General features: G+C 42.5%; 1 pseudogene; it reads right to left on the bottom strand.

Moving 5' to 3' along the window:
• Window positions 1-317: 317 nt before the first annotated feature.
• The window catches only part of LOC114706480, a 31,138-nt pseudogene continuing 22,114 nt past the window's right edge, over window positions 318-9,341 (bottom strand).

Here is a 9,341-nt window from a genome sequence, read left to right as displayed (position 1 = left end):
GAATCTCACTGTCTCTGCATTTCTGCTGAATGGAGCCCCAAGCTCTAGTCACACAGGTATCATCAGAACACATCACAACTTCTCCATTCATAAGCAGTAGCCACATGTCTCTGGCTACAATGGTGATTCTCCAGTTACTTTAATATTTTAAAAGGCTGTAGCAGCATCCAAAAGAATTTCATTTCATTAATTTTTTTTAGTTAAGAAAGGTCTTCAGGAGATCGTGAGTTTCATTTTCTCTTGTCTCGATAGAGGTTTGATTTGTTCCTGAATGTTCCAGGGTGGAGAGACTAAGAGAAAGCACAGGATGTAGAGGTCTACTCATCGCAGCCACCTCCCTCATCTTTTTCTTCACCATCCATGGAGAAAGCAGCATGCTTGCTTGCAGAACTGAAATTAGAGGCTGGATTCTTGATTCTTGTCAGATTTCTTTGACTCAGGTGCAGATCTGGAGTCTTGATCTTTTTTTTGCCATCTTCATATCCAACTCCTTCCGGTGGTCTTTGTTCTCTCCATTTCCAGGACCACAGCTGGAGTTCCCACTTTGGCCTCTTGGGACACCTCATCCATTTTATTTTCATTTTTCCTTGATTGTCTTCCCTCAGAGGGCTGAGCTGGAGCTACTTTCTCTCCACCTTTTGTAGGGGACTGCTGCTCTATGCCTAGCTCTGAGATCAAGCAGGACGAACCACACATTCTCATTTGGTGGAGGGACTGGTATTATCTTTAGAGGTGGATCAGGTTTAGAGATTAGAGAGTGACAGTCTTTCCTACTGGGTGTTTCATTTTCTAGAGATGTCTCACTCTCTCCTTCATGTATTTCTGCCAGATGTGGCTGGGGCCCAAGTCTGCGATGACTCACTTCCTGTCCTCAACTGTTCTCTTTCCCAAGTTTCTTCCCTTCGCCAACTTGGGCTTCTCTCCTGGAGCCGGCAGTCTAGTTTTGGCCCACATCCAGCTGGCACTACAACTTCTGCTCCTTCTGTAGTCTGCTACTTCTCGTTCTCTAGCACCTGTGTCAACAGGCTTTGCTCCTCCAAAGACAGAAGCTGCTCGACTGGACTGGGAGGTGCTAGCGGAGGAATCGTCTTCCTTAGGCATACTCCGCAGCTTTAGATTCAGTTTGGGTCTTTGGGTGGGGGTAGGGGGTCTTTGTCATCATGCCTCTAATTGTCCTGAGAGTAATCATCCCTGGAGCTTCATGACCTATTGTCCCATCTGTCATACTGGTCTTCACAGCGGTCACTACCTCCTCTGTAGTCCCCATGGTCCACACTAGCAAATGCTCTCCCGCCACTGCCTATCCTGGAGTCATAGCCTCGGTCATAGTCTCTGCTGCCTTGGTCATCATAGCTATCTGGTCCCCTTAGCGATCAGTTTCTCAGTGTGGGCCATCCCAATATCCTTCCTGATACCCATTCTGATACTAATCTGAAGATCTCAATACATGTCTCCAAAGATACCATCACCTCTTCTAGGTGAGTAGCCATCAAAGTTGTCTGTGGCAGGATGGTCCCTATAGTCTGTGTCTGTTTTGTCTTGATGGAAAAAAATTATTCCTGTCTTTATCCTGTGCTTGGCCAGCAATGTCCACCAAAATTCTCCTGTTACCTAGAGACTCTTCATTGAGTCTTAGAACACTGAGCAGAGACAATCCAGGCCCTCAAATTCTGCAGTTTTAGATCTGTCTGGATTATTGGTTTCATGTGGTAAACATACAGTGTTGATATTTCACCCTCTTAAGAATTCCTTAATGGAGTCTTCTGTCACATCACAGGGCAGGTTCCTTGGAAGAGCACTGTAGGATAGAGATTTGGGAAGAGGGCTCCCATCGATAGTGGGTTCCTGAGCAGCCTGTGGAGCACTGGGAAGGATAGAATGATCAACTTGAGGTGCCCTATACACACTGTCATTGTTACTATGCCAAGTTGTTGACACATCTCCTTCCAGATCATCTGTTTCATCATCCCAGCTGACTGGTTTGGAGACATAGGTGCTTCCTCCACCAGTATCCCCATCCTCAGGTAGAAAGTCTGTTAGGGAGATGGTCTTCCCCTTCTTCACCCCCTCCCACCTTTTTTCTTTTTCTTTTTCTTTTTCTTTTTTTTCTTTTTTCTTTTTTTTTTTTTTTTTTTTTTTTTTTTGCTAAAGCCAACATGTTGGGAGAGGGAGAGAACACAAAGGCAAAAACTAGTTTTTAAAGTTAGCATTCAAAGTACTGGGCTTTATTATGGCCTTTTGATACATATGCCCTAATATGCTTTCCATACATGTTTTGCTGTATTTTGTCCTCGCCTACTGCCATCCCTCCTGCCTACTTCTTTTTGGTACATTCATCTCTTTGTAGCTCCCCCAACTTGTATTTCATCACTCTCACTTTCCTTCTCTTTATCTTCCCTTAAGATCTTCTTTTCTCAACAATGACATCATGAGGTTTGTAGGCAAATGGATGGAACTAGGAAAAATCATCCTGAGTGAGGAAACCCAGACTCAGAAAGACAAACATGGTATATACTCACTTGTAAGTGGATACTAGATGTAAAGAAAAGGATAACCAGACTGCAACTCACAATTCCAGGGAGGCTACCTAGTAAAGAGGACCCTAAGAAAGACACAGGGATTGCCCAATGACAGAGAAATGGATGAGATCTACATGAGCAAACTGGGGGTGGGGGAGGTAATGGAGGGCAAGGGTCAGGGGAAAGAGAGCTTAGGGGAGCAGGAGGTCCCAGCTAGATCAGGAACAGAGTGGGAGAACAAGGAATGAGATACCATGATAAATGAAGACCCCCATGGGAATAGGAAGAAGCAGAAAGCTAAAGAGGTCCCAGTAATCCACAAAGATACCTCCACAATAGACTACTAGCAATGGTTGAGAGAAAGCCTGAGCTGACCTGCTCTGGTGATCGGATGGCCGAACACCCTAACTGTCATGATAGAACTCTCATCCAGTGTCTGATGGAAGAGGATACAGAGATCCAAGTCCAAGCCCCAGGTGGAGCTCCAGAAGTCCAATCAGCGCGAGAGAGGAGGGATTATATGAGCAAGAGATATTGAGACCATGATTGGAAAAAGCACAGGGACAAATAGCCAAACTAGTGGAAACACATGAACTGTGAACCAATAGCTGAGAAACCCCCATGGAACTGGACCAGGCCCTCTGGATAAGTGAGACAGTTGATTAGCTTGAACTGTTTAGGAGGCCCCCAGGCAATGGAACCGAGACCTGTCCTTGGTGCATGGGCTGGCTTTTTGGAACACTTTGTTCAGTCTTGGTGTAGGGAGGACGGGACTGGACCTGCCTCAACTGAATCTACCAGGCTGAGCTGAATCCCCAGGGGAAACCTTGCCCTGGAGGAGGTAGGAATGGGGGATTGACTGGGGAGAAGGCTAGGGGGTGGGAGGAGGGAGGACAAGGGAATCTGTGGCTGATATGTAAAATTATAAAATAAAATTATTTATTAAAAAAGATCTTCTCTTCTCATGATCCTTTTTCTAGTTTCATCTCTCTCTCTCTCTCACACACACACACACATACACACACACACACACCAAAGAATCTGTATGTGAGAGAAAATACTCAGTATTTGACTTTCTGAGTCTAGCTCATTTCACTTCACATGATGGTTTCCAGTTCTGTACATTTCCTGCAAATGTCACCATTTCATTTTATTTTCTGTGGAATAAATTCTGTTGTGCATATATGTCAAAATGCCCTTTATCCATTCATCGCTCAATTAGTATCTAGACTAGTTTCATTTCCTAGGTCTTGTAAATAGTACAGCAATAAACATGGATGTGCAAGTATCTCTATGGTATATCAACTTAGAATCCTCTGGGTATGTATATGGTATAGATGTACCATAGTGTAGTTCTATTTGTTTAGTTTCATGAGAAACTTCCATACTGTTTTCCCTAGTGGCTATGATGGTTAATCATCATTGCCAAATACACTGGATTTAGAATCAGTGCAGAACACAAGTCTTAGTGTCTATGAGGGTATTTCTGTAAAGGTCGAACTGAGCAGGGAAGACTTACCCAGAATGTGGGAGACACTAACTCCATGGGCTGGCTCCTGAACTGAATGAAAAATGAGAAAATAGGAGGATAGGGATTAAACTCAATTGGTAGAGTGCTTGCCTAGTATGCAGTCACATAAAACCAGGCATGGATGCACAATGCTGTAATCCCAGCACTCAGGAGGTAGAGGCTGGAGAGTCAGAAATTCAAGGTCATCCCTGAGTACATATTGATAGGGCAGCCTATCCTGCATGAGATTCCATCCCAAAGATAAAAAGAGAAAAGAAAAGAGAAGAAAGAGGAGAGAGGAGAAAAGAAGCTCAGCAGCAGCATTCACCAATATTTGCTTCTTGATTGTAGAAACAGGGGAAGCAGCTTCCCCAGTTTCCATCTATCCTGCCTTCACTGCTAGGAAAGACTCTACCTCAAACTGCAAGCCAACTCAGTCCCTTTCTGAAGTTGCTCTTGCGAGGCATTTTGTCACAATATGAAAATTAAGTAAAACAGAAAACAGTCCTGAGGAGTGGGGTCATTGCTATGACAAACATATGAAGCATGTAGGCTTTGAGAATTGGTTACAAGATGAATGTAGAAGAGTGAAAACTTAGGACTAGAAAAGATCTAAAATGCGGTCAACAGAGCTTAATGGGCTATTATGGTGGGAATATGGAAGACTAAAATACTGATTGAAATGTAGATTGTAGAGACCTAGCTTATAAGGTTTCAGAGAGAACAAATTCTCTGTAAAAAAGTTGACTAAAGACTATTTGGATGACATTCTGGCAAGGAACCTGGTTATATTCTCTCCATGTCCTGAGAATTTGAGATTGGATGAATTAAAAAGGAGTATACTAATTTAGTTGGCAGAGAAAATTTAAAGAAAGAATACTAGCCAAGCTGTGTCATGATTCTCACTCTTATCCAGGTCAATGGTGAAAAAAAGCAAATAAAGCAAAAAAAGATATGGGGGAAAATGTGAAATGTGACCAGGAAAAGAGCATGAGAAAATTTATAAAGTTGCAGACAAGATGCGTTCCCAGAGAGCAACTGTAATTAGTACCATTAAGTTCAGGCTCCTTTTCTTGTAGCTGTTACTTGTTCTCAAGGCTCCACTGTAGTACAGTATCAAACAACAGTTTTTCTCAAAATGGTGCCCAGCTCCTGCCCTCCAGGTAATATCATGACAAAGTAAGATTCCTTCCTACTGATACACCAAAGTATTCACTGTCTCACCAAATCTTGAGACTGGTTTTGAGGTTTGTAAAAGCTGTGAGTTTGTTCTGAGGGTAGGTCTTCCAGTCTGTTTTCACCAGGGATGCTCAGCTTACCTTTTGGAGGAGGCTTCTGATTCATCACCCCAACTGTGGAGCCATGCTCCTGACTTCTTTTTTGTGTGCTGCCCATCTTTCCCTGATACTTTTGTGGTATCTCATCATTGCTTTGTGAACTTCTGAAGCTCTTCCTCTCCTTTTGGAATAAAGTTACTTTTTTATTATCTTTGTTTATTCTTCACCAAGTCACAGAAAAAGCAATATCTAGTCAATTTTCTTACCTTGAACCTTAAAAAAAAAAGAGAGAAGTCTCACTGTGTAGTATAAGCAGGCCTGGAACTCATATGCATCCCAGATTGGCATTAAGCTTATCCTCTTGCATCAGCCTCCTGGGTGCTGTAATCATGGGCCTTACCTGTCACATCTGACTTCCAACATGGATCTTGTTGTTTACAGGCATGGCAAGTACCATGAGGATGAAGAGGCGGAGACACGGAAGCATTGGAGAAATTAATTGTAATCTTGGGAGCTCACTATCACTATGTACTTATTTTTTTTTTTCAAGAAAGGGTTTCTCTGTGTAGCCCTGGCTGCTGTCCAGGAACTCACTTTGTAGACCAGGCTGGCCTCCAACTCACAGAGATCTGCCTGCTTCTGCCGCCCAAGTGCTGGAATTAAAGGCGTGCGCCACCACCATCTGGCTTAATTTTTAAGTTTTTCTACTTGAGGAAGACATAAGCCCCAGGGCAAGGGAATGCTGTTTTTTTTTCTGAATTGACAAAGTACCAAACAACCTCCTAAAATGTTTATGATTATACCCATAGACATGCTACTATTAGCCTTAATCCAAAAGGCCTTACTTTCCAGTGAGTGATGGTGAATGCAGAGACTCATGGCTGCATAAGGTGCTAACAATAAGAAATGAATGAATGCTCAGCCCTAACAAGACATTTATACCATCTCCTCTAAGGCTCAGGGAACATTGTTCGAGGGGATACAAAAAGAATGTAAGAGCTAGAAAATAGGGAGAAAGATAATGAAATGTCATCTTCTGTGAAAGACACAAACTCACAGCAGCTGCTTGAATTATGTCTGCACAAGAATAGGATCATCAAAAATCAGGCATTGATGGAGGGTGGGCTTAGAGGGCCCTATTCCTCACTACTGGACTATTTGCTACTGATAGATTCATGGGAAGGGGGAGTCATTGGCTTCGAATGTGTCCCTACTGGCTTCAATGGATAGTTTGAATCCAACAGTCACACAGATGGCCCTGGTGAAAATAAATGGGTCACAAAACTAACCTTAAACCCATGAAGTTGAAGAAAGGACTAGTAAGGGTGTGGGTTGTTTGGTAGAAATATGAGAGACATAAGAGGGATGTAGGTTGAGAGTAACCAGATACATTAGATGCATGTATGAATTGTCAAAGAAATAACTTAATGAAAGGGTATTTTACCCACTTAAGCTTCATTATTTGTTTTTTTTTATCTCTGCTCTCTCTCTCTCTCTCTCTCTCTCTCTCTCTCTCTCTCTCTCTCTCTCTCTCCTTCCATGATCTCAATTTGTCACCTGGACTGGACATGGATTTGTGACTCCTTCCTCAGTACAGTAGTGTTAGGTTTACAAAAGATTTGCACCACCACAGATTTTTCTTAATAGGTTTTAGTTTGTGGGGCAGTTTTAAGTTTGTAGAAAAATAGAGCAGAAAATCCAGAGCTCTCTCATATTCCTCTCACATATAAACCAGTATATGTTTTTCCATATTCTTAGCATCTTGAGTTACATTATAATACATGAAACTACATTGATGTATTAACAATCATAAATCTCACAGTGTACATTAAGGTTCAATTTTTTTGTGTTGTACATTAGGCTTTGCCTAATGCATATTGACCATTACAGTAAAATCATGTGGAATAGTTTCACTAATCTAAATATCCTCTATGCTTGCTTTCAATTGTTGTGATAAACACCATAAACAAAAGCAACTTGGGGAGGAAAGGATTTATGTGGCTTATGCTACATGATCATCATTAAGGAAGTGAGGGCAGGACCTCATGGCAAGATCCTGGAGGGAGGAACTGAAGCAGAGGCCATGGAGGAGTGATACTTATGGGCTTGTTCTCCATGGCTTGCTCAGCTTGTGTTCTTACACCACCTAGGACTACAGATGGCACTCCCCGGTAGGCTGAGCCTTCTCACATCAATCATTAATAAAATGAAATGGCCTATGAAATTGCTTACAATCTGATGGAGGCATTTTTCTCAATTGAGGTTCATTTTCCCAGGCGACTCTGGCTTGGGTCAAGTTGACACAACCATGCAATAAAACATCAACAACATCAACTAACCAGTATATATATATAGCCTCTATGGTTCTATGGGTTGTGGTCTGATTGTTCTTTATTTTATATCTAGAATCCACCTATGAGTGAGTACATACCATGACTGTCTTTCTGGGTTTGGGTTACCTCACTCAGGATGATTTTTTCTAGTTCCATCCATTTGCCTGCAAATTTCATGCTTTCATTGTTTTTCTCTGCTGAGTAGTACTCCGTTGTGTATATGTACCACATTTTTTTCATCCATTCTTCCTTTGATGGGCATCTAGGTTGTTTCCAGGTTCTGGCTATTACAAATAGTGCTGCTATGAACATGGCTGAGCATGTATCTTTATGGTATGAATCAGCATTCCTTGGGTATATGCCCAAGAGTGGGATGGCTGGGTCTTGAGGTAGTTCGATTCCTAATTTTCTGAGAAACCGCCATACTGATTTCCACAGTGGTTGTACAAGTTTACATTCCCACCAACAGTGGAGGAGTGTTCCCTTTGCTCCACATCCTCTCCAACATTGGTTGTCATTGGTGTTTTTGATCTTAGCCATTCTAACAGGTGTAAGGTGGTATCTCAGAGTCGTTTTGATTTGCATTTCTCTGATGATTAAGGATGTTGAGCATTTCTTTAAATGTCTTTCAGGACACCAACCTCTTGATACCACCTCCACCTAACCCTTCGGAACTGTGAAAAAGAAATGTCCTTTGTCTTTAAAATACCTGATCCATGTGATATTTTGTTATAGCTGCAGGGGTGGATTAGATCAGCAACATTGATATTCTGAAATGGAACTGTTAGCATTTAAGCATTACCTGGTCGGCCCCTTAGGAACCTTGCCAGTAAGCAGGCAGTACCTTGGCCAGCTCAGGGTCCTGACACCCTACATAGCCCATAGCCAGTTTGTGAATGTGCTAAGCCCCCTTTAAGAGGTGGGCCCCGCTCATTTCTCTATCTCTCTCCCTCTGTCTCTCCCTCTCCTCCTCCCCTCCCCCTCTCTCCCTCTATGTTTCTCTCTCTCTCTCTCTCTCTCTCTCTCTCTCTCTCTCTCTCTCTCTCTCTCTCTCTCTCTCTCTCTCTCTCTCTTCCCACGAGGCCGCTCTGCACCCCCTTTCTCTCTCCCTTCCTTCCCCCAATAAAATCCTCTATGTGAGTGCTGTCTGCACCGCCGTGGGGGCCCCTTGGCTCCAACCCACCAAGGCTGCTGCCAGCTGTTTTTAAAATACAACAGGAACTGGTGTCTTCTTTTATGTTCATTCTGAATTCAATTATGGCAGATATTCTTCCCTAAATTCTAGGTATATAAGAAGCAATGTCCAGGAATACATTCCTAGGAAGAGGGAGAGACCTGAGTGAAATAGTTTTTCACCTATTAATTGTGGGATCCCATCTGGTCCATTTGTTTTCCTAGTACCCAGTAAAAAATCTGGTAAATAGGAGGGGCTTAGAATCTGCTTCTTGAAGAGGCACATACGTGGAGAAATTAGGAAAGTATTTGCTTCTGCATGTAGCTTGGCATTGCATCTTAGCACCTGATTTTATATATGGAACATTAAGTAAGTGAATCCCTCCTAAATTTTGTTTAAAATTTTTCTTTCTTTTTATTTACTTTTTATTGGTAGAAATATTAAGGCAACTCCACGTAGTTAAAAGGGAGGTTTATTTTGTGGGGTAAGTTACAAGTGAAGGGATAGGTAACAGGGTCTGGGACAGGT

The sequence above is a fragment of the Peromyscus leucopus genome, chromosome X, assembly GCF_004664715.2.
Source record: "Peromyscus leucopus breed LL Stock chromosome X, UCI_PerLeu_2.1, whole genome shotgun sequence".
Taxonomy (NCBI): domain Eukaryota; kingdom Metazoa; phylum Chordata; class Mammalia; order Rodentia; family Cricetidae; genus Peromyscus; species Peromyscus leucopus.
This window is presented reverse-complemented; position numbering and strand designations above follow the sequence as displayed.